The 26,322-nt window shown below is 41.4% G+C and overlaps 2 long non-coding RNA genes across 2 annotated transcripts; both read right to left on the reverse strand.

Moving 5' to 3' along the window:
* Positions 1–421: 421 nt before the first annotated feature.
* Positions 422–10,217, reverse strand: LOC111773598 (uncharacterized). The gene is made up of 3 exons (XR_002808239.2): positions 9,867–10,217; positions 9,279–9,450; positions 422–612 (listed from the first exon to the last, which is right to left on the reverse strand). It is a non-coding gene; the product is annotated as an uncharacterized lncRNA (long non-coding RNA).
* Positions 10,218–22,882: 12,665 nt separating this feature from the next.
* Positions 22,883–26,065, reverse strand: LOC138924136 (uncharacterized). The gene is made up of 2 exons (XR_011438839.1): positions 25,253–26,065; positions 22,883–24,568 (listed from the first exon to the last, which is right to left on the reverse strand). It is a non-coding gene; the product is annotated as an uncharacterized lncRNA (long non-coding RNA).
* Positions 26,066–26,322: the final 257 nt, after the last annotated feature.

Raw genomic sequence — 26,322 nt, forward strand, 5'->3', positions numbered from 1 at the left:
GTACATGACTTAACTGGTCTTTCATTTAAACCCTATCCTTGCCGCTAGACTTCTTCACAGTGTCCTGAGTTACCTGCTCCATTAGGGATCTTGTGCTTGTCGTTGGGCACTAGTCTCTTAGAAATCTGTTTTCTTTAAAGGATAGCAGAGTTAGAGCCACACATGAAACAAATTGCTGGTACTGGATAACAATTACATCCTGCCCCAACAGGCTTTGTTTACACGTCTGCTTGCTCTTTAATGATAAGTTGGGGTTAAATGTCAGCAGCAAGCATTTGTGGGGACAGTCACCCCTTCTTCACACACACACACACACACACACACAGACACACACATACTCAGCACGAGGGGTTCTTTAACCAACACCTCCTTTGTCGGGCTTCCGTTGCTCCTACTTTGGCACAAACACTTAAAAGGAAACTAAAGAAAAAGCATTGAGGTCATTTATTAGATTCTCCTGTGAATTTGGTTTCAGGACTAGAAAGCAGAGCAGTGGTTGCATGATTGATGAAATCTCTCCCGCAGCTGCTTTTCCTTATTTTTAGGGTGATGTACAAGAAGCGAGTTAGCTGAGAGTTGACTGGTCGCATTTCACACCGTCGCCTGTGAGTCCTAGAATGGAGGGCATAAAAACAATAATGTGGACAGAGAGGTGGTGGGGAGGGATTCAGCTGTTAATGGAAATTTTTCCTTCAGACCCTCTGGAAAAAAATGTTACCTTTTAGAGGATGGATCTCTCCATTTTATTTCCTCCCTGGCCCCTATGTTTTAAAAAGGTTAAGGCTGTGTGTGTGTGTGCATGTGTGTGTGTTTTGAGGGGAGCAAGCAGAAAGGAAGGGGAGAGAGAAATGATCGTTATCAGCCCAGGTCCTTCTCTAGCTGGCTGCAGCTCTGTTTATGAAATGCCACAACAAAAGTGAGCTCACGCCTGTGTGCTTCCATCGTGCAAGGTTCCTGGGTGCCAGATGGGCACTTCGTGACTGTATGAGCGTGGATTATTTCATCTCCTACATCTGGGACTCCAAATGGCTGCCCGGAATGCCACGGGAGACAGGCACCGCTTCTCAGCTGGGGGAACCTACCTTCACTGGGATCCCAGTGGAGCAGAGCAGACGAGGCCAGCAGTTCCCCAGCAAAAGCTGTGAGTTCACACACCCCAGGGCAATAGGAAACTTGTAGAACCCAGAACAAGATGGAAATAAACAAGAACCTATAATGTATGTCAGCTGCAGTTTAAAAACAAATGGATGAAGGAAGGAACAAATGAAAACAAACCATAAGTACTTTCCTGTCTGGCTTTGGAAGATATTTGAGGAATAATGTTTTGTGTTTCAGCTTTGAAATTCTGTTGTGACCTTCCAGTCACTCACTTCTCAATATCGCCCATGGTACAGATAAGTGAACTGAAATGGTCTGAGGAATGCCAGCATAGACCACAGCCTCCTGACCTCTTTATCACTTTATTTCAATTAATGGGATGGGGTGTATTGGTGTAAATAGTAGCAATAGTTTACTTTTCCCAAGTACTGTACCAAAATTGAGAGTTCCCAAAGACAGCATACTTAATGCTGTTCAGATGAATCCAATGGACAGAGCAGCCATCCAAAAAGCAAGTTCTTCCTGTTTTCAGGTGTATTGCTGAAACTCATCACCCTCACTTCCATTCCCCTGCCCTTAAAATAGTTACCCAAATCACTCAATTTGTCCTGCAGGGAAAAAAAAAACATTTTACAAGAAAATATGACTTAACATTTAAAAAAATCTGACAGGTGACTTAACTGTTTTGCATAAGATATTTACAAACCGCAGCAGATTAAAGGGGGGTTTTATGCATTTTCACATCCTGCTTGGTTTAAAGCAGCAATTTTCTGCAAGGACAACAGAGAAAAAAAAATCATGCTTTACACTGCTTATATTAATTACATTTTTTCATTACCCGTCATGTTTTCTGCAGGCTTGTGTATTATTACTGCAAAATGTAATGAAATAGAAAAGGAAAAAAGAATGGACTTCTGGGAAATTTTCCAATTCTTGAAATGCAATGTTAATTGAGAGCTATTTTTAGGGCTGCACAGATAGTGGAGGACCCATGCCATCAGTACAAATGGGTCCAGTCCAGGTGCAGCTTCCCCGGTGACAGCCCAGGTCTCTGCTGCTGGAGAGCTTGAAAACCTCCATCTTGCTTGGTGCCAAGTCTACTGAAGGGCATGGAAGGATTTCTACAGATGAGCTACCCACAAAGGTAACAAGAGAAAAGTGAGGGGAGATGAAGGTAGGGCCCCAGAGAGCTCAGGCCACAACAGAGTTTGGTAACAACTCCCAGCCTCATCCTCAACCCCTACTCCATCGGAGGGAAAAAAATGCTGTCAGTACTTAGGAAAATGGTGCCACATAATGAAATGTTTTCCAAGCCCCTTAAAATGAAGAATCCAAAAGGTGCCCCCTGGTTGGTGACAAACAAGACCCTTTACCAGGAACCTTCTGCCCCTGCTGGAGAATTACAAGTTCTTAGTCTTGGCTATGTCCTGCCAAGGACTTGAGGGAAGTTGTCTGGGAACCAGGAACTTGATGGATTGGAGAAATATTGTTTTTTTCATTGTCAAACTAAATAGACGATAGAACTAACTTCTTGTTTGATTAGCATATGTGACCCTCAAATCCATTGATGCCCTATTACCTCTGTGTCCCCACATCCCACTTCCAGACATAGTGTTGGAAGCAACCTTGTGAATGAGGGAAAACACACAGCAAACACGTTTACAGGGGCCAAGTGTTCTTTCAAGGAAGGTCTCGGAATGGCATCAAGAAATTCAGAAACACTGGGCTCCTCTGAAATCTCCCCAACATAGCATAAAGCATGTGAGTTTCTCTGAGTATCCTCGCCACGCCCTAAACATTAAACTCTTGCAAATGCATTCTATAAAAAAATTTTAAACAACTGCAAAAACCCCTAAATTCCTATAATTCCCACTGTTGCTTCCACTTTCACAAAGTAAACACAAATGTCCACAAAAGTCACCAGGCCAAAACTTGCTTTAGGCTATCAGACTTAGAAATCCAATTATGAGCCACATTTCACCCAGTTATGAGCAGCAGAAAAGAGCAAAGGGAAATGCTTTCTGTCCAATAATCTTCCCTGAGCTGAGGCAGGTGCCCTGCTTGCCTATCCCAGCTGCTCTGGGCTGTGCTCCCAGGTCTCAGTCGGGGCCGTGGGCTCACTCTGAAGTCAGCATAGTGCCACTACTCTACTGCCGTGTTGTCATCAGATGAAGTTGGCTGTCTGCCCTGAGACTATTGCTTTAGCCCTGATTGACACATTCTTTGGGGCAAAGTATGTAATAGAAAGAGAAATTCCAACATTCTAGGACTTTCTTCCAATAGCAAAGTCAATCACAAGAGCAACTGGTAAAATCGGTGGTGCATGGATTGTGAAGGCAAAATGGAAATGGTGCATGAGAACCAAAAGTGCATAGCTAGGTAGAGAAAAACATGAGTTTCTGTTTCCCATTGCCTGGATTCAAGTTGAGAAGATTAGCCCAGATGGATCCTGTCTAGCCTGGCCCATATTCAGTAGCATTCAAGGCTGGGCTAATTGGTTGGTAAATATTTCTGTTTTACGTCTCCTACTCATCACAGTGATGACAATAGGCAATCTTCTAAGCAGCCCCTGGTTTGCTCCAAGCCACTCTCCTTCTTAATTATCAGCTTCTCCAGACTTTGCTTCTTTGGACTTCTGTGGTTATTTTAATTGATGGAGAATCTCATTTGTATGTCGTTAATATATAGAACACTGCCCTGAAAAATGCAGTCCATTCTGCTTGCTGCCTGAGAAGGCCTGTCTGATAACCACACCCCCACCACCTTTCTTCCCACTTGCCTATGCCTGGGGAAAAACCAATTTTCTTTTATTACAATCCACCCCACCACTGTCACCAGGACAAACTGAAATGTTCAGTAACCAACACACTAAAGTGGTTTCACAAGGGCTGTGTAAAGTATATAGATTTAAAGTACTACATGTTCATGATAAAATAAATAACGTAATGAGGACTTGCAATAAAAAGGCACAATCTCTTACCTCTTTCATCCCCATGCCTCGCCCCTCTCCCCACAGGTAATCATTTTTAATAATTTATGTCTTTTAGCTATTTGCTTTGTAATATGCTTGTGCTTACCTTTTAATTCTAATGGGGTTGTATCACTATTTCTCTTTTTATCAACTTCAAGCAATAGCTATTCACTCCCTGCTATGAATATTTAGTTCCCTTACACTTACCCCTTACACTTTATCTACCTCCCTCTTTACAACTGCTAATACTTATAGCTTAGGTTCTCTGGTTGGTTACATTTGTAGTGTTAAAAAATACAGCCAGTGTCTATTTCTCATTTCAGCAACTTTATGTATGTTCGATAAAGATATTACTGGCGCTATCTTCCCTCTTCCTCCACGCCCCTGCATTCCACATCCCAATATTTGTCAGCTCTACTTATATATTTACGTGGTCAAAATTGATAACATTTATGAGCTTTTCTGTAATCATAATTAAGCCTTCTGTGGGTTTGCCTAGGGATTGACTTTAAAATTAATAACCTATAAATGGGGTTTATATGGTCATAATTATACAAATATTTTCACTTGCAGACCAATCTCTTTCTTTCCTGAGACATCACCCAGCTGTCTCTGAATTTCTGCTCCCATCCAGACAGCTTGCTCCTTAGCTGCTGCCCAGCTGCCACCCAGGAACGTCCTTCACTGCCCTGCTAGGTTAGATCTACTGTTTACTAGATCCCGTGCCTTCCTCCTTCACGATGTTTTCTATTTTCCTGGAGTTCACTCTCAATTATCTTCTTCAGAAATATAAATGATAATTTTTTACATGTTTGACATGTTCTCTACCCTTTCTTTTTGGTGGTTTGGCTAGGTATAGCACTGTGGTCAAAATTATTTTCCCTAAGAACTTTGAAGGTATGTTCCATTGTCTTCTAGCATCCACTGTTGCTGATGAGAAGTCAAAAACTATTCTGATTCTCATTCCCCAGAAGATAACCTTTTTCTTTTTCTTTTTTTTTTTTTTTTCCTTTATTGAATCTCTTAGGAGTTTCTCTTTTTCCCTGCTGCTCTAAAGTTTCATAGGTATGTGTCTAGGCATGATCAAAAGCCAGGTTTAAGGCATTTTAATAGAAAGATCTTCTTTTTGTCTTCCCTGTTAAGAGTTAGGAAGCAGAAGCTATGTCTTAGTTTCTGACACTCACACTGATATCAGGGGAGTAATAAATCATAAATGCACATTAACATAATTTTCTCTTATCTGACAAATAGAATTTAGAGTATGGAGTTCAAATACTTATAATCAAGTTAATAAACACATCCTCTTGGGGTAATGCCAGAGTCACTAATTTTATAGTTTAAAATTAAAGCCCTGAAAGGCTATTAAAATGGAAGTTACCCATTCCTCATTCATGAGGTAGAAGAAAAAGGCTGGGTAAGAAGGAAAGAAAATGGCTAAATTTTTGACATTTTCTTAGATTTACCAAAACCCAAAAACCATTTGACTGCATTTTAAGAGAATGATGAATATAATCAAGAGAGTTTAAGGAAAAAAGAATGTAAAGAAGCATTTCCTTGGATAGATTTTGTATAAATACCTTTTCATATACCAAAGGAACCTGGGTTTTAGAACGTACAGACCTGGAGGAGAATTCTGGCTCTGCCGTTTTCTGCTTATGCGAGCTTTGAGCAAATCAATTTAATTCAATAAACATTAGTTTTCTTCCTCACCTACCTCTAACTCTATTGGTTCAACACTGAGGCTTGGGAAGATACAAATGCTCTGCACCCAGTGTGCCATGATGAGGTACAAAAGATAGGTTTGTAAAATGCAACGTAATGTTAAATTGGAAGTTTTGACTAATACACCAAGATACAACTGATGTTGCATTCCAAAGAAAGTGCTAGACTGTATGCAGAATTTCCAAAAGGAGAAATATAGAAGAACAAATTGCATAAGCCTTGAAAGACATAAAAGGGCCCTGAGGGTGGAAATAAAGGAAGGATTTTGTGAGAAGATTTTCAAAAAGAGCCTCTGAGATTCTGGGACTCCTAGTCTCCTAAGGAAGGTCAGTGAAGTTATAGAGACGTAAGTGTGTATCTCCCGCAGTTGGGGAACGAGGGACCAGCGCGTAAGCTATATCTGAAGAAGCAAGATAACAGACTACATTTCAAGTCATCACTCACGGAGGTTTGTGAACACTAAGAACACTTGATGTAGAAGGTTCAGAGTGGTTTAAAGAGGGGTCTGACTAAGCGGTGGCTTGATGGACAGAGGAGACACATGGTAATTGTCTCCTATTTAAAACACAACTATCTTGAGCTATATCCTGCTGATTTGCACAATTCTCTTTTTCAGCATATATTTCTATCCTGCCCAGAGTGAACTTTGTGATTCTACGTTCACAATATATCTGCAACAGTTCTAAGTTATCATCTAACTCAAAAGAGTAGCTAACATTCATTGAGAACATTCTATGTGTCAGGCACTGTGCTAAGTGCTTGATACCTATTAACACAACAGCCCTAGGAAGTAGGCATCTTTACTGCCATCTCCATAATGAAACTGAGGCACACAGAGGATAACACCCACAAATTCATATCTTGGAAGTGGCGGAGATTGGGTTCAACCCAAGAGATCCAGCTCTAAGGCCCGAACTTATAACCATTATGATATCCCCTCTCTAAAGTCTTGGCAAGAGCAGTTCCAAAGAAATAAGTCCCTTTCCTTCTATTTTCTGCAAATGTGGCATTTTGACCATTCCGACTAATATTTTTAAGCGTGCAGAAGTGTTCGTGCTGATTTGGAGAGCTCCTACAAAAGAAATAAAAAGTAAAGTTCAAAACTCACAGAATTACTTTTCAAAATTAAGGTTGCATAAGAATGAATAGAAGAGGAAATAAATGAGTAAATTCGGTACTTGGTGTCCAAAAATAGCCATTCATCAGGACATGTCAACAACACCCAACCTAAGTTTGATGAGTCCAATATTTTCAGGACTAGCAGAACTTCTTGTGACCTGTATAACTGAGCAGAACTTCTTGGTTAAGACGGGCCTGGGGCTGGACCTCAGCTCTCAAGGATAAATTTCTTCATTCCACAGTTCTTCCGGGTCACTGTCAAAACCACTGGTAATTTTACACTGCAGTGATCTCTGCCTTTTCCTGGCCTGAGGATAAATAGAAAACTTAACAGTTCTGAGAGCTGTTGACACCATGTACTCAGAAACACAATCAGAAAATGTTAAAGGAAACGTTTGAAGGATGTGAATGAAAGATGTGGACATTCGTACGTGGAAACTCCCCCAAGTGATGCCAGCTTTGTCCCCCAGCTCTGTAGCCAAAAAATGAGTAGGTCAGAGAGGGTGCAGGGTGCATGCCTCAGGCTTTAACAGAACCCAGTAAGGGGTGAACATTCCTAACAAGGTTTTGAATGACCATTCACTGGACACCAGAGGATTCTAGGGTGCTCAAGAAAAAGGTTACGATGATACAAGGGAGGCCAGTGGGAGTATTGGGAAAATCCAGTTCCCCCCCAACCACTACCAAATGTAGTTGTTTGCTCTCTTATTGGACAAACACACCTTGATACATTATTTTAAGTCATTTTCCCCTTCAAGTATCTAGTCCGCCCAATCTAAGCTCACACACCTAAAGAAAAACTAGGGGGTAGAATGCATTTTCTGAACCCTACAATTGGATACTTAGTGTGACAACAGGAAGAATGTTTGAACTGAGAACAGTTATAGTACTTTCTGATCTCTGTCAAGATGAGCGATAAGGAAAAGTGGAGAAAAGGGAAGGAGTGGCTGGAGGTAGAAAGAAAGTGAGCTATGAATCGCTGCCTTGAAACATGCACCAGACACACACACAGGAGGGCTCAGATCGAAAGCCCCTCCAGCTCTGGATCCCACTCCAGGACCCAAGCAAAGCCCCAGAGTCTTCTCTTTAAGTATGATGAAAGATGTTTTTAGATTTTCCTCTCACAAATACGAGAGTCTCGCAATATTTCCCTTCTTATCTGCCAGGGATAGATGCAGACAGCTTCGTTCTCAGTTTAATTACTCTTCACTCAATATAAATGGCGTTTGTTCTTTCATTCACTCACTCAATATATAAACACCAAATGCTAATCTAGGTACAGGAGATTCACGGATAATTAAGCCATTGTCCTAGTCCATGGAAAAATGAAGAACATAAAATGTGTCATATGTGAAGGCAATAACGGAAGTATGTGCATGATATAGTGACTGCGGAGAGGACAAGGTGATTAAATAGAGGGGATGGAATTTGGGACTCAAAGTATTCTGGTAAATAATGACCTAGAAGGAAGAAGAGGAAGGGCCTAGGGCTCTTCCATCATTAAAACAAAGATTTAGGACTTTGTGCATGCCCATCTGAGCCCTCATCCTGCCATCGACATGAGTTTTATAGGCCTTCCTCCAAACCCTTGAATTCAGATGCTATGTGAGTCTCAGAAACAGAAAAAGGGGCTGTTTAACCTATTTTTTAGAATTAAAAAAATCAACAGTGGGACGATGGGCAATGGCCTATGACCAGTCCTCGTGTTCGGCTCAAGTGCAAGGGAACACATTGTGCAGGTGGAGAACAATCCAGCTGCTGAGGGGCCCATCCTGGAGGTGGAGAGGCCGTGAGGGAGCACTGCTGGGCTGGCGATGGGTGTACTGAACTCAGCTCCACAGCAGGCAGAGCCACAGAGAGGGCTCTCCTGAGGCAGCTGAAAAGGCGTGATTAAGAGGCAGCATAAGCCGCATGGATCCTGTCCTAGCATTATGATCTCTGAAGATAATGATGGTGAACGAAATGACGAATGAGCTGTGATATTCCTACAAAATCCTCCTGTCCTCTCTTGCCTTCTTTTCTTCTGCTATTCTCTTTCCTGTCTCCAAATCCATTTCTCTAACTCTTGGATGATTCAAACCCCTTTCCTAGAAAGACAACCTGAAAATGCCCTCCACATCGGCTCTGAGCCACCTGGAGCCTGTCTCCCTGGCTGACGAGGAGGCCCGTCTCAGCTGCCACGAGCCACTTTTACCTGGAGTATTTGGCAGTTCTGTGTTTTGTTCCGATGATTGTTAGCTCTTCTGGTTCATTGGTGTTGGAAATAAATCACATCTAACTTCTTTTGTACTAAAATTAACTGTCTCCTTGGACTGATTATCTTGCCCTTGGTCTCGGCGCAGTTGCACCCACCGGATCTCCAGCATACCTGGCAGCCCGCGCGGTTCACAGAGGTTACATGAGTAGGGAGAGAGGCTGGCTTTCCTAGGCTCCGGTCGGGGAGTCTTGTCTACTCCTGAAGACAGCAGAAGTGCTTTAGCAAAGTTCAGAAGCCAAAGCAAGAAACAGAAGCCATCTCACATGTATGCATAACAGAGGCTCTGGTGGGACAGGAAATGAGAGCATGTTGAACGTGTCCATCCATCTGGTTACCAAATAGGTTGTTTTCTCAGCAATATATTATAATTCCCCTTTGGAACTTGTCAGAATTATTTTTTTCCTGATAAAATTCTTTTCCTTGAAGAAGAAAGAGTTAGCACAATTCAAGAACACAATAGAAAAAATAAATCTTATTTTTAAACCTGGTAAACAGATACGAGGCTTTACCACAGTTTAAGGCATAAGCAAAGGTTCTTTTTCAAGGGTAGGGAAGGTAGTCCTCAAAGAGAGAAAAATAGTTCAATGGCCTTGACAGGGGAGGAAGTGAAACAGGAGGGGTGTCAAGAGACAAGCAGCTGGTCCATCCCTAATTTTAAGTACTGACTCTGACTAATCTAAGCCGATGTGCACTGCTTACCTCTCGAAGTTGTCACCTTCACTTGCAGAGGCAAGGACGGCCATGTGCTGACTTGAAATCCTCCCCTCCCCATTTCCAATACCATCTGGATGCTCCTCCAACCTCTCAGACTTCTCCCAACTCATTCTCTGGCTCTTTCTGTACTTCCCGGATTCTAAATGTGCGCTCTCAAATTGAATTCAGTATAACCAAAATTCCAGAACCATTAAAAAACTTAAACACTTGCTTCTCTTCCTGATTTACTGATTCCTATCAACAGCAGCATCATTCTGCTACATGGATATGCTTAAGACCTGAGCAACAAGCATCACCCACCACCCTGCACAGCACTAATTCAGCACCGTCTTTCTCACCACCCTCTCCTGCCCAATATACCATCAATGACTCCTCCTCAGCGCTTACATGACAATGTCCCAATTACTCCTTTATGAGGCCACAGCCTAGCCAGATGTTAAGGGGCCTCTATCTGTAAGCTAGCCTCGAACTCCTAAAGGAAGCCATGCCTTTCTCCCAAAATCAACTACCCGTTTCTACCTCCAAGTCTTTGTACCCTCCCCCTTAAATGCCTCATCCTTCTCTCCATGTATTTAAACTGTTCCCATTTATCATACTTTGTCTCAAGACCCATCTCATCTGTGAAACCTTTGGGGCCACCCAAGTTCACGGCCTCCTCCCCTGAGTCTCTATGGCAATGAGAGTCTGCACTACTCATTTGACACTTATCATTTATTCTCTTATATTGCCATTAATCCAGCAGACATTTTTGAGCACCTACTATCTCCCCTCTGATGGGCTTTGTGATATTTTCTAATAATAAAATGTTACAAGAGACAAGAAGTACGGAGGAGAGAAAAGATGGGCAGAACAAGCAGGTCCAAGAGAAGGAATCTTTTAAATAAAAGAGATGTGACGACATCCTACACCATAGGAAGGAGGAGGAGTTGTTAGGTTATCTCTGAGCTCCAGGCCCCCACTTTCATTCTCCACTTCGTGGTGCTGGGCTGGAACCCTGCAAACATCGTTTTTGCTTTGCCAGCTGACTTCCTGTAAAGTTGTTCATTGGGAGTGCTAGAAGAAGACAAAGGCTGGAGGGGGAGCAAGGACTTGCTCCTTCCTGTCTGCTACCTGTTGCCTCCCGTGGGTTTCCTGTCTGTTTGTTGTTCCCCTGAGCATCAACCCAGAAATATTTCTTCGTCTCAACAGTGGCAGTTCTTTCAGGTAGCAGCAACTGAATCCCGTTTGCAGTTTTTCTAATTCACAGAACCAGACTCTCTACATCTCCTTTCCCCCATCCCAAGACATCACTACATGCCAGCCAGCAGTTGCTTTCCTCCTCAGAGTCTGGGTTCCAGCCTTTTTCTAACACAGAGACACCGGTACCAGCCCAGCATCACCTTCCCTCAGAGGTCTGACTTTCACCTCCATGGGGCTTCTCCTTTAATCTTCTAAGTTTTAATGATTACAATCTCTTCTCTTTGTTCTCTCAGCCCTAAGAGTGACAGATGCTTCCTACTTTCATGATATCTTAGAGTCCCCTTTGTACCCTTTCAGTTACCTAGGTAACACTTTTTTATATTAAATTCTCTCTATTCAATAACTGCTATCGTTTCCATCTCCTGATTGGACCCTGACTGATATAGAAGGAACTAGTTTAGGGGCATAGATTAAAATAATGCAAAGTGGTATCACTAACAAGCCAACAGACAAGTTAAATACTCAAACAATTCAAAAGAAAGAAGGAAAGAGAATGAGAGGAATAAAATTCAGAGGGGACAAACTAAATCCAATCATATCACTAATTACATTAAGTGTTAAAGACTAAATTGCCCAATGAAAATTCAGAAATGATCAGAATTCATTTTTGAAACAAAAGATCCTATAATATTCAGACTACAAGAGACACACTTTAATTATGATGATATATAGGTTGAAAGTAAATGGATGAAAAAAGATATATAATGCAAACAGTAAGCATAGAAAGGTTGCAGTGGCTATATTAATAACAGATAAAACAGACAACATCGCAAAGAGTATAACAAAGACAAACATGAACTTTTTTTTTGGAGGAAGATTAGCCCTGAGCTAACATCTGTTGCCAATCCACCTCTTCTTGCTGAGGAGGACTGGCCCTGAGCTAACATCCGTGCCCATCTTCCTCTACTTTATATGTGGGATGCCTGCCACAGCATGGCTTGATGAGCCGTGCATAGCTCCACACTCAGGATCTGAACCAGCAAATCCTAGGATGCCAAAGTGGAATGTGTGAACTTAACTGCTGTGCCATCTGACTGGGCCCAAAACATGGACATTTTTATCATGATTAAAGAGTAAATTCACCAGAAAAATATAACAATCACAAATTTTTATGTATACCATAACAGAGCATCAAAATACAAGAAGCAAAAATTGACAGAATTAAAGGGAGAAATCTATAATCCACAATCACAGTGGGAGATTTAAACACTCCTCTCTCAACAATTTATAGAACAACTAGAAAAAAAAATCATTATATGCATAGAGGATCTGAATAACACTATCAACATGACCTAATTGATATTTATAAATATTTATCCAACATCCAACAATTTCTTTCAAGTGCAATTGGATATTCACTAAGATAGAACATATGCTAGGCCATAAAATAAGTCCAAAAATTTTAAAAATTGAAAACCAGGATAAAACAGGAGGATTAAACAACCAACGTGCAATGTGAACTCAGCCCCAGAAATTAAAACAATAAAGACACCACCATCACCAACATCACCAACCATCCCCCTGATAAAAAAATTCACCCCAAAGTACATTACTGTAAAGTTCAGAATACATGGGATATTGTGGGATATAGGATTAAGGAGCAGATCACAAAAGCTACCAGATGGGAAAAACTAGGCCCCTCACAAAGAAACCAATCCAATTGGTCTCAGACTCATCAATAGCAACACCAGATGTTGGAAGAGTGGAATAATATCTTCAAAACTTTAAGTGACAATGATTTTCAATCTAGAATTCTACTCCCCTCCTGTCAGTCACACAGAGGTAGAATAAAGATATTTTAGACATGCAAGAACTAAAACACAATGTTTTAGAAAGTTATCAGAAAGCATGCGTCAACAAAACAAAAAATAAACCAAAAAAAGAAAGACATGAAATCCAGAAAACAGACCAGAAGAGAGGCAAAAGCATCATATAATGACCTCTGTGCAATCTTCCAGAAAGAAGAAAGTCCACTTTGCAGCAGAAGAAGAAAATATCTGGGAGAAATTCTCTAGAAAAATTAGAGCTGCTCCACATGAGTCCATGGTCAAAAGTTTTTACTTATAGTAGATATTAGAACATTTGGAAAATTAATCATAAGTACATAGAAAGAGGCATAAGAGAAAAAATGGAGCAATTGTCATTTCCAGGAGAAATAAAGGGCAGGACAAGAAAGGAAAGACAGTTATAATTCACTATGTGTCTCCCATCATTGGACAATATTTGTATGTGCGTAATAAAGAGAATAAATGGTTTTATTTAAACAAATATATGGAAGCAGAAAAAAGAAGATATAGAAAAGTTAAGTTTTTATCTACGATGGAAAAAATACAATAAAATATTACTAAAATTTATCAGTCAAAAAATAAGCATATTATTAGATTAAATGAGTTAGCATTTAGAACAGTGACTGTTACATGGTAAGCAGTGTCAGCTATTATTAGAAATATGAAATTAAATATCAGGGGAAAGAGCTAGAAGAATTGAGAGTGGTTGTCTCTTGCGCACAGGATTCAGAGTAAGGAAGAAAACTACTCTGGTTCATTATGAGCTTTTTAGTACTATACTTTTAAAATAATATACATGTATTGCTTTAATAAAAATTAAATTAATAATAAAACAGCTATATTACAGAATAAAATATAAACATAAAAATGTTAAGGTATCGTAAATAGGGAAGTAAAAAGTAATTTATAGGCATGGTAAATGTAAATTTTAAGGAAGAAAGCATGCATTGTAAAAAAAAAAAGACATATTAAGCTCTTTCACACACTATTGAGTTAAAAAATAAATTAATTAAAAAATCACTCACACTCAAAAACAAGAAGAAACATATTCCATAAACAAACAAAAAAACCTGAGAGGTCTCCCTAAAAAGAAATATTGAAAATGAGAGAAACAGATGGGAAACCAGGGTGTCAAGTGAAGACTAAAGCTGACTATCCAATGCATACATGGGTGCCAGCCACTCACGGGAAGCCAGAAGTCAGGATGGTGCTCTACAGTCATTAATGGCTACCAAAATATCTCCACCTGTCAGCCCAAGGTGATCAAAATATCTCCACCCATCAGCCAAAAAGAAGTCGCCTGCCATACACAGGGGTAAACACTGAGTTCTTATATTAGAACTAGGACCCTAGTCCATACCGCATTCAGGGGAAGGGCCCAGAATTGCACCATTCCTGCAAAGCGACAGACTCAATCATGTCGCAGATATAAGCCCTGGTCAGAACCAGGCCATAGAGCTGAGGCAGAAGCAACCAGGAAACCATCCCCATAAGGAGGATGATAGGTCCCAAGGAAATGAAAAGATGTGTTCACAAACAAAATTAAAAAGTGGATTTTTAAAAATCCATATCAAGGAGAGAAAGCCAATAAACCAGAAAATGGAAAAGTTAAACCCATGAAAATAGAGATATTTGAGCAATATGAAAAGGACATTAAAATGAGTACTTTTTAAATACTCAAAGAGATAAGAGGAGGAATGGCATCCACCGTAGAAGACCAGGAAGTAATAAAATGAAAAATATCCTGGAAATGAAATATATTTATGAAATAAAAAATTTGATTAGACATAGGGAAACTGCTAGAGAGAACTGAAGTAATTACCTAAAACACTATCAGAAAAGACAAAAAGCTGGAGATAAAAGGAAAATTTACAAGACATAGAACACAGAGAAACGATTAAAAAGCTCCAACATAACACTAGTTCATAAGAAGAGACTGGAAAGAATGGAGGGAAGATTAGGTTACAGAGAGAGAGTAACAGAATTTTCCAGAACTGAAGAGTCATGAGTTCTGGGACTGATAGCCCAAGTGCCAAGAAGAGAAAAGATTTAAAAATCCACACCTAGATGCATCACAATGAAAGTGCTTAATATCAAGATTAAAGAGAACTTAAAAGAATCAGAGATAAAAGAAAGACAACCTATAAAAGAATGATAGGTATATTGACAGTGGACTTCTCATTAGCAACAACGGCTATAAGAAGTCTACAGAATAATTTTCAAAGCATCAAGGAAAAATAATATGAGTCTGAGTCTGGAATTCTATACAAACTACCATTCCACAGGTGAGATTCCGAAAATTATTGACCACAAGCTCTGTCTTTAAAAAACAAACAAGCGAAGAAAAAAAAAACTACTAAAAGATGTATTCAGTAAGGGAAAAAAATTAACCTTGAAGGAAGAAACAAAAATGTGGAAAAAAAATTGTAAAATATGTCAGTAAATCTAAATAAATATTGATTATAAATAATAATAAAATAAGTCCTGTGTTTATAAACAAGGCATAACTTCAATACTAGATCATTCTAATACAAGATCAGTGGAAGTTTACTCAGATGAAAGTTAAAGCTTCTAGGAGGAGGAGAATGATGGAGATACTGATTAACTTTAAGCTTTGATGGGAAGATGTAAATTTGAGTACATATGTTAAGTCTAGGAAAATTCATTCAAAAAAAACAACAGTAAGTATAAGTTCCAAATGAACAGAAGAAAAACAAGTAAAGAAAAAATTCAACCAACTCATACAACAAGAAAGCATGAAAGCAGAAAAGATAAAAAGCATAGTAAATAGGAAACATAAAATAAAGTCGCAGAATTCAGTCTTAATAAGTGTAGATAAACTCTCTAGTTGTATTTTTAAAAACAAACCAGGGAGTAGTCTCTCTGAGACAAGGGAGAACCAGCGAGAAATACAGTTGAAATGGTTGGAGGAAAACTGAAGAACTTCTGGTAAGAAAGCCTCTATTTTCTTACTAAAATGTAATAAAGAGTGAGAGGGAGAGAAGTTGGTTGAGACTTGAGAGCTGCAGTGATCTCATCAAAGATTTTGGTTCAAAAGTAATAGAAATCCACTGTAGGTACCTCAAGCAAAGTACAGTCTATTTAAACAACACAGGAACAATTTTTCAAAAGAAAATCTGATTGGCCAACAGTCAGTCAAGAGATTGGCTCCCTGGGATTCAGTATCAGGTGTCCACCCTTCATCCAAACATCTGTGTCAGGATTGGGATGTCAATGGGTTACACACTGAAAAATATAGCTATCTAGAGGCCAGCTCCCAGGTGTTAGGCATGGCCACCAAACCTGTCCCTACAAACAAGCGTAGCTCGAAACTGTGAGTCAGGAAGGAAGGTGAAAGTAAGTGTAGGAGAGTTGAGGAAAAAGCCAATACAGAGCGCTCAACGTAAAACCAGATACTGTAAGTGATAAGTGGAATTATTAGCCAGGGTTGTTCCATTTTCTCCAGCCGGTGAAGAGAATGGATCGTGTTGAAGATTGGGAGTGGAACGGGATTAGCAAGGTTGGTAAGAGAAATTCCCATGGGATTCTGACTAGGTGGGGTGGGAAGTAAAGCCCAGAGAGGGCTGAGGACTGAGAGGGTAGGAAGGGTCGAGTAATGGATGTCTCACTAAGGCTTTGAAGGAGGGAGGGAAAGGACGAGGTGGAAGAGTAAGAGATGGTGACTAGGAACAAGAATGTACCTGCTGGAAGCTTCAAAGGCGGAGCAGTTTGGGGTGTAACAGGAGAAAAAGCCGGTCTGGGTGGAAGAGTGAAAGTTGTTAGAGCAGAGGAAGTCAAAGACCTCGCAATCATCAGTGCTGACAGGAGACCAGGGGGAAGACCTGGCCCACATCACGTGCTAACAAGAATTAAGGAGTCTGCTTGAAATTTACAAATGGTTCCTGCCACTTTCAAGGTGAAATTCTAACTCTTCCGCACATGAGAACTTTGTGATCCTTCATTTCCACCTCCTCTCCCACCACTTTCCCCTAGGACCATCACTCTTCCACTGAACAACATTCTTCCATCTGCACATGCTGACTCTTCACCCTGTGACTTCTTTTCTCCATATTTTCACCCAACCAACTCCTGCTTAGTCTTCAGAGCTAAGCCTAAGAGTCGTCTCCTCTGGAAAACCTTCCCCAAGTGAGTTCCCTGTCTGAGTTGAATGTTTGCCTGACCCAATCCCGCTCCCATTGCACTCTAGGGGCCTCTGCCACAGCATTTGCCACACCATTGTAAAGTTTCTAAGGAGCTGCACCCTACACATTTGGTGTCCCCAATACCTAGTGGGGTTCCTAGTATCTAACAGACTCTGAATACATACTTTTTAAGTATATGCATGAATTTTAAGGGGATTGAAAGAAATTGTGTCAACACAATTAAGGTAAGGGTATCAAAGAAACAAATATCTCCAAGTGACATTCAATAGAATGGAGAATCAATATGGTGTAGAGCAAGTAGTGAGGGGGGAGTGAGTAGAGGAAGAATGGGCTGCTGGGAAAGATATTACATTGACTGATGAGATCAGGATGAAACAAGACAGAAGAGAGCTCGCTAGACGCGGTTGTACCATGCATATGATTTTGAGTCGCAAGCATGAGAGAGACACAGAACTGAGAGGCCGCCAACATTTGCTTGTCCACTGTACACTACCTCATGTCATCTGCCCAATAGACCTCTGAGATGGCAATTTATACCGCCATTTGCTAGAAAGCCAGCAACAAGGTTCACAATGGAGTTGAAGTGGAAAGTCATGGTCATTCTGTGGAATTTCCTTCCCAGGTGTAGTGAGACCAGCTGATTATGTCAGGCTTGGGCTTCCTTGAGCAGGAAGTTCATACAAAGCCCTACGAAAGCAAAGGACCCTGCCTTTTGGTTCTTCCTATGCCGTATAGCACCTAGCACGTGTTATAGACTTTTTAGAACCCAATATGTATTTGTTGATTGAATGAATGAATGAACGAACAAATGAAAGAGTGAATGAATGAAAGCTGAACTATGTAAGGGTCAGGCACTAGAAGTACTTAACATGCATTATTTTATTTAACCCTCATAATATCCATGATTATCCTCCATTTTACAGATGATTAAACTGAGGCTAAGAAAGTTTAAGAAATCTACCCAAGGTCACACAGCTTGTGACAGAGCAAAAATGTCCCCAGACCTTTCTGTCTCAGAACCCATACCCTTAACTACTCTGCCTCATTGCCTCTCAGTTAATGGATTCCTCTGAATTAATGGATTTCTCTGGAAATCTCAACTTCCCCATATGAAGATAGATGGCCGCTGATGTTCAACAGTATGAAAAAAAACACAAAACATGGGGAGTTGAGGGTGATTAGTTCAAAATGTAACAAATCTAAAAACATGGCTTCACTTTTAGATATTTGTCCAACAGGGGTGGAACAACTTTAATTAGTGTAACAGGACAATAGGAATTAAATTGGCTTGGTCACAAGATTTTTACAGGATGACACTGATGGTATTACTATCCAACTTCAAAGATTTGGAAAGACGTTCCTGCTAACACTGGAGAATAGAAACCTGTTTTTCATCAACTAGGCTGGCCTGACAAATTAAGTCTGTGGAGTCATTAGATTAAGATAAGAGCTTATCTCCTAGGCTGACATTTATTCAGAGGTTTTTATACTGCTCAGCTAGTAATTAGTGCTGTTGAATTTTTAACACTGCTTTGTCCAGTGACTCAAAAATTCTAGAGGTACATTTGCATCTCTTGTGTATGTTTTTGGTTATTAAAAATAGAGGTGGAATACAAGTGAATTAGTTCAGAAGGTTTGAATAATTCTTCCAAAAGTTTTTCGGTGGTGAAACATGTGGCTTAATGACTTATTTGCAGAAGAAGGGAGCTGTTCTCCCAAATTGATAAATGTTGACTAAGGAGTTGCCTTTCACTCTGGATCTATCATTTACTTCGAGGCATACATATTACGGGTTTGTTATGTTCTAGTGGAATCATTAAAACCATGATCACATGCAGTAATGGTTTCCTGCTGTTTCACACCCCCAATTCAGCAAACATACTATAGTTTCAGGGAATAGCTCAAAGTTGTGTTTTTTTTAGTTTCTTTCCTATGGCTGATTTGACTGTGAAAGTTTTATTTTTCCGGTTTTCTTGTAGTTGTAATAACAACTTGATTGCTATAGAATAAACTAATACATTAAACCTGCACAAATGTCTTGACAGTCTGTCAAACAAACAATGCTCACATTTTTAAATGCTTGGTTTGCAAAATTCCAAGTTCTATGTTGAAATACTAATTAGTAATCAGATGGTAAGACCTCCTGTTTTAGGAACGTTCATCACTTGGTTAAAGTTGCGTCTTGTTAATATTACTATCACATCATTTATTTTCTCCTAAGTGTGGATATCTCTCAGCACTCAACGTATTGTATTTGCCACTTTCAAAAAAAATGTGGCAGAGAGAATTCCACAGGGACAAGGAGAAGTGTTTGACTCTACAAGTTGACCTTAACACCACCCGAAAGGAAGCCTCGAAGAAAACGCTTCGTACTTCAGAGATCCAGTTTGGAAGATGGGTTCTCTTTCATTAAAATTTGACCCGTGCAGTTTTGCAGCTAACGAGCTTAAGTTAAAGTCACTTGCCAGTCAGGCTCTGTGTGCAATGGGTAGAGGCCCTCTCGTCGCGTGCACACATGCCCAAGGTGATGTCTCAGAAGGCATTTGAACATCTTCCTATGTGTTCTGGCGCACAATCGTCCTTCCTCAACACTCCAAGTAAATTCAAACACCCTCTTGGCACCCCTGGAATGTGGCATAGTGACAAGTTGACCACTTCGATAAGCCATTGAACCTCAGTTTCCTTAACTGAAAAATAGGATAATCTTTAATATACCTCCCAGAGTCCTGAATCTCAGATCTATGATCCGACCCCCAAGGCAGAAGTGTAGGAGGGCTGAGCAGACAGAGAAGATTATGATGGCAGAAGACACCACTGAGAGTCACCTGGGAAATTGGTAGAATTAAGTTTAAAATAGTAACCTAGAAACTCTGAAATTATGTGATTACGCATTGTCAGAGGATAGGTCAGAGTACATTTGTTGAATAAGTGAATGAATGAGTAAATGAATGACTTAATAGAGAGCCAGCATGGGATACTGGCATTTGGAGTCAGACACACTTGGGTTCAATTCCCAACTCCGCACAACTTGCTTTGTGACCTTGGAAAATACATAAACCTCTCTGAAGGTGCTTCTTCTTAGTAAATCAAGCATAATAGCTAGCTTCTAGGTTTATTGGCAAGATGAACAAAAACCTACATGAGCACATGGTAGGTGCCAAAAAAAATTGTTTTCATTTCTTTTCCCTCAGGTTTTTTCTTTTTCCTTCTCTGGTTCCACATACATTAAGTTATAAAAATATTACCATCCGGCTTTCAAATTCATGCATTACCAACTACGACCAACTCACTTGCTATGCGTTATTATTATCATTTAATGTGTAATGACAAAGGAAGGAGAGGAGAGGAAGGAACAGAAAGCTTCCCTTTCAACTCCCCCTGGGTAATCAGGCCAGAGGAAGGTAGGCTCACTCAGTGTGTTTCCAGTGTACTCCATCTCAGCGCTCAGCCTTCATTAACTCATCCACCCCCACCCCCAGCTTTCTGAAGAGCAACGTGTAATTAGAGCACTAACGAGGTCATTTAGCAGAAACCACGGGTAGGGAGTAATGAATGTGCTATCAGGCTCGGAGAACAGCTTGGGCAAAAATCCAAACCAACATGTTCAACTCTGATGAGCCGACCTAAACTTGGACAACAGAGCCTGGAAAAAGGTTATTAATAAGAATTGAAAGCCCCCTCAGAGATACCAGACACCCAGAGCAATGTTTTGAGCTGGTCGGTGCAGATAGCGGCTTGGCAAGAGGAGCAGCTGGATGGCACCCGGTACCTGGCAAGATGGCTTGGGTGTTCCAGCACCATTACTGGGGACGTGGAACAGACAAAACCTGGAAGGGACTTCAGAGGTCATCTAATTCAATCTCCCCATTCTACAGATGAGTTTAGAGCCCCCAGAGAGCTGAACTGGCTCCACCAGCCAATTAGAAACAGACTCAGACTGAGTACCAAGGCCTCAGGATGAGGAGGGCAGCATTTGATCCATTAGCCCATGCTGTGTCCTTGCCTCTGACGGTGACATTTAGGAGACCATTTGGACAGTATACAATAAGACTTTAAGTGGGGCCAGTTTTACTTGGACCACTTCTAGAGTAATTAAGCCCCAGAAGAATAAACCCATCCATTCACCAGTTTGCATTTGGAATTAGCACTCTTAATTGAGTTGCAACTGCTAACATCACAGTGGCTTTCAACTGTATAGAGAAGGAAGTGGAGGAAGAGAAATCAAAAGAAGCCAAATACCTCCACACCCCTGGCCCACGGATTCCCAAGCTAGAGCCGTGCCCACCCCACCCCCACCTCCCAGCTCAGCAGTTGTTGCCCTGATCCATGCAAGCACCAAGTACCATGCACTGCCAGAAAGTAGCTTAAATAATGGGCCAACAACTCTCTTCTTTACAATTTATAGATGTCATTGGAATGAATGAACTAAAATAAAAATGACTACAAAAGCATTTGTCATTGTGTTTTTTCCCCAATTAATGGATATTAAAAGCACAACTGGGATCATACACAGGGGTCCATGAAGGTTTTTTAACATTAAAAAAGGATTTCCGTGGTCAAAAAGGTGGGGAAACTCTGTTCTAGCCTTTTGCTCCGGATGTTTGAAATGTAACCCAATATATTTGTTTTTTACAACACCATTTTTTAAAGCCTGTTCTAAATGTTCTTAGTAGAGAAAGAAAGAACTTAGTCACTATCAATACTTAAAGCATTAAGTCCCAGAGTACTAAAATTCACTGGATGGATTTTGTTCTGGGGATCATTTTCATTTCAACAAGCATTTATTAAGCACTTGCCACATACACTAGGCAGTTGGGAAGAACAAGAGAGGGAGTACATCTCTGTCTTGAGAAACTTCCTGTTCACTGGGGCAGGTCCAACCTACCTCCCAAGATAGTGAAGAACAGTTATAAGGAAACGGATGACAAATCCTGGGAGTTTCTGAGCTCCTATTTAATACGATGTTGTCTTTCATTTAAGATGGTAACCGGAAAGTGTGCCGTTGGAAGGCCTTTGGAACCAGGAGGCTTTCACTTGCTCCCGTGATGTGTGTAGTGCTCTCTGGGAGCCCTCTGCTCAGAACAGCCCATTCATACAACTGGGTTCCCCCTAGAACTACCCACCAGGAGCCAAGGGGTTTTCCCCAAGGGCCCTATTTCCTGGGCATCCTGTATCCCTCACACCCAGATCCTACACACACACCCCCTTTGCTCTCCTGGAGGTGACAGGAAGCAGGGAGAGCATCAGCCTGTCAGGATGCTGAGTCTCAGCAGTATGATACGATGCCAACAATAATGTGAGGGCGATAACCATGCCTCGGGGACTGGGGCCTGGGATGGGCATTCTCGCTCCGTTAACACAGTCTTCCTTGTTTGACTTTGAAGACAATGTCATGATAAGAGGAAGCTCTTCAAAGCTGTAGATTACCAACTACTTTAGATCTCCCTATAAAACAGTGTGGAACAAGATTTCATTGCCACAGATGCTGCCCAGTTGTTTAAAACTAAGGACTTACCAAGAAATTTTCTGCTCCTTTGCCCCTCCTAATTGTGAGAGAACCAGGTAAGAATCTGGTGATACTCTGGTGGTGTGAGAGACAGCTGCTGAGTTGGAACCCAGACTCTGGGGATGGGCAGACCCTGGTTAAAATTCTAACTTAGGAACTTCAGAGCTGTGTGGCCTTAAGCAAGTTGCTTAACCTCTCTGGACTCCAGTCTCCTTACGACAAAATAGAGATGCTAATGATATATACCTGATAGGATCACTGTGAAAATTGAACGAGAGAAAAGATATCAAGACATCCGACACATAGTAGGTGCTTGAAGAATTTTAGTTATTATGTTTTCAGAGCAAAATTCCAACGCTTTCTCCTTAGGAGAGAAAAATAAAACAAGCTATCTTGTCAGGATGCAACAGCTGGTGCTAGGAACAAAAATAACCACATCAGAGGGGAGTGTCCCCCGTCCTCAGAGTCAAATGCACTTTACGGATAGAGCAATTTGCATCTTGTCAAATGTTCCCTAACATTTTGCAAAAATCCCCAAATGTCAAATTAGTGAGTAATCTGTGCAGTTCTGCAGACCTTGGTATCCTCTGACTGATTCAGAACATATTTTGGGTGTCCCAGACACCAGTCCAAGCAAACGTTAGTAAGTAAGGAAAATCACATCTCCCCCGACAGGCCTCTGGAATCAGTATCAGCTTCCACTGCAAAGAAAGAAAATAAACCTGGAGGGCCAGAGGGTGCTATGCATTTCTTCGAGTTGAGGAAGCTGTCACCCATCAGTTGGAGCTGGCGTTGACCATCCACCCACTCCGGAGTCAGGACCGCAGGGAAGGGTGACAAAGCTCATTCAGTGCCTCCATTCCAGCCACCCAGCTTCATACACATTTTCTTACTCAATCATCTCAAAAGTCCTTTTTATTTATTTAGCAAATACTGAAATGGGTACTTGCTATGTGTGTAGTGCTTCCCTGGGGACCTACTTCTTGGAAAGGCCCCTCCCTGCAAGTGGATGGATTTTGTATATCTATATATATATAATAGATATAGTAATTTGCATCTTAACTTCAAAGTGTTCCCTAACATTTTACATAAATCCCCAAATGTCAAATTAGTGAGTCATCTGTACAGTGTTGTGTACTGTACAGGACACACATTATAAAAGGATTATAAATGCTTCACAATCCTCATGTCAACCCAGGGAGGTAGGCACCATCAGTATCCCCATTTTACACATGAGGAAACTGAGGCTCAGAAGGGGGAAGTAACGCTGCCCAAGATTTCGTTTACAGCTACTTGGTGGTGACAGCGCTGGAGTTTAAAATGAAGTCTGTATAACCCAACCCTGGACCAATGGGTTATAACTTAGACAAAGGCTAAAAAACCAGTCTTGCCTAAAGTAGTTTCTAGTTTTACCGGCCATGCATCAAAAAAGAGATCTTTGCAAGACCATAAGCAATAAAGGCCGAAGGCCCCCACTCTTAGACGTTCATTAATGTTACAGTGAGTTAGCAGCCATGGCTCCAACAGGAAGGATGGCTCTCGGCTCCTGACTGAGAGGCATGATTCTCGAAAACGGGGCTGAGGGCCCTGAGAAACGCCTCTGTTTTGCTTGTATTTTCAGTTTCCCTGCCTTGAGGAAAATTAAGACAAATCCAAGTTGCTGAAGCTGCAAGATATATATTTATATGCTTTCTCTATAATGTATGCCTAAACCTTGTTTTTTTCACTCTGTTAACTTTTCAAAAACTATTAAGAAGAAAAGCGACAAGATGCTATGGGGGCTAACGAGAGAGAAGATGGGCGGGAGACGGGCAGACTATATGCAAAGCAGAGCGATTTTCCCATGAGATTCTCCATCCTGCTTCTGGTCCCTCTGTCCCTCTGGAGGTTGTCATGACAGGTGCTCAGTGATCGTTGGACTGACTTGAAGACAACAGAAGTAAGAGCCTCAGTTTTATGTGTCTCTTAGAATGACGACAGTAACGAAGATTCCTGGAAAAGAACTGGATTTAGTAGCTGGAAAATACCAGGGGCTAAATAGCTTTAACTGGAAATTCTTGCACGTCAGGCACAAACACCAGAAAATCTTCCTGCTCATTGTTATCTTCTTCAAGTAAGGGTCCCCACTTCCTCATTCCCTCTTCCCCCTCAGTGTCCGTAACACCGGCTGCAGCCTGGGAATATTCACCTAAGACAGAAGGACCAAAAGAGACTGCTTCACTTTAGGCCCCAGAACCCCCTCCCCATCTCTGGTTCAGCATGAAGGTCAGAGAAGTCGGCACTCCATCCACCCGGGGCCACATTGGACGCCACGCTCCTCAGCTCCCCACGTACAGTTCATCCCCATAGAGTAAGCAAGTACTCTATCGCTTATAACCTCAACCACTCCCAAACCCAAGCGAGTTCTCCACGCCCACGGCCCCTGCCCTGCTCTAAGCCAACGTCGTCTCTTCCCTCATCACTGCCACAATCCCAGCCTGCCTTTCTGCTTCCAGTCTTGCCCACTTGAATCACCATCCACACAGCAGCTAAAGCAGAAATCTGACTGTGTCATCAGAAACCCAGTGCCCTTAGGGTTCAGGCCAATCTCCTCAGCTTGGTCTACAGGGCTGTTCTGTGATCTGGGCCCCATCTCATTTCTCCAGCCCCAGCATCCTGTGCTCCATTCCTACTCACGGTTTGCAGGCCCTTAAACACAAGCTAGGCTTGCTCGTCACCTTCCTATTTCCCACGCGTTCTTCAGTTCTTGCCTAGCTGTCGCCTCCTCTTCCAGGCCCACACTCTTCCCTCTGCTGCTCAGCAGCCTGACTTCGTGCCAGCAGCCTGCGTGGTCAACGTGTGCTGAAACTGTCTCTTAAAAACCCTCAAATGGATGAATGACATGGATGATCTTCTAAAAATGTAAATCAATGCCACAACTAGAAGGACCTGCAACTAAGATATACAACTATGTGCTGGGGGGATTTGAGGAGATAAAACAGAAAAAAAATAATAATAAAAAATTAAAATGTAAATCAGATCACATTGTTCTACTCCTAAAAAACTCTGCAGTTTGTACTTCGAATAAAATTGAAACATCCTACCACCAACAAGACCTTACTAAATGTGGCCCCTGCCTACCCCTCCACCTTCCTCCCACACAGTGCTCTCCCTTGTTCACTTTGTTCCAGTCACAATGACCTTCTTTCTCTTGCCCCAAACACACCCACGTTGTTCCAGCCTCAGGGCCTTTGCTCTTGCTGTGCCCTCTGCCTGGAACACTGAATTAGCTCCGGATATTGCTCAGGTCTCAGCTCAAAGTCACGTCATCGGAGAATCCTGCCCCGACCACTGAGCAAAGTAACCTGGCAACAAGTTCTCTGGCCTTTGTAGAAAGGACTACCGTCTGAAATTATCACGTTCCTTTCTTTACCAAGTTGCTTATTGTGCTTCTCCGACTCAAACACAAGCTCCCTAAGAGCAGGACTCTTTCTACCTTTTTGCAGCTTCTTCTCCAGTGCCTAGAACTGCGCTTGACACCAGGAGGCACCCAGCAAATATTTGTTGAATGAATGAATGTGAAGAGATAAGGAGGAAAGTTGGAGGACTAAAAGCGCAGACAAATGATTTCGCAAATATGAGCCCAGTATTGCTTGGTAGCATGAGTTTCTTGCAGACATTATAAGATCCTCTGACATATGACTAAGAGAGAAGGTCACTGCGATTCCCCTGCAAAGATACCTCAAGCATAGACTTTATGATTCTTA

Source organism: Equus caballus, chromosome 5 (assembly GCF_041296265.1).
Source record: "Equus caballus isolate H_3958 breed thoroughbred chromosome 5, TB-T2T, whole genome shotgun sequence".
Lineage (NCBI taxonomy): Eukaryota > Metazoa > Chordata > Mammalia > Perissodactyla > Equidae > Equus > Equus caballus.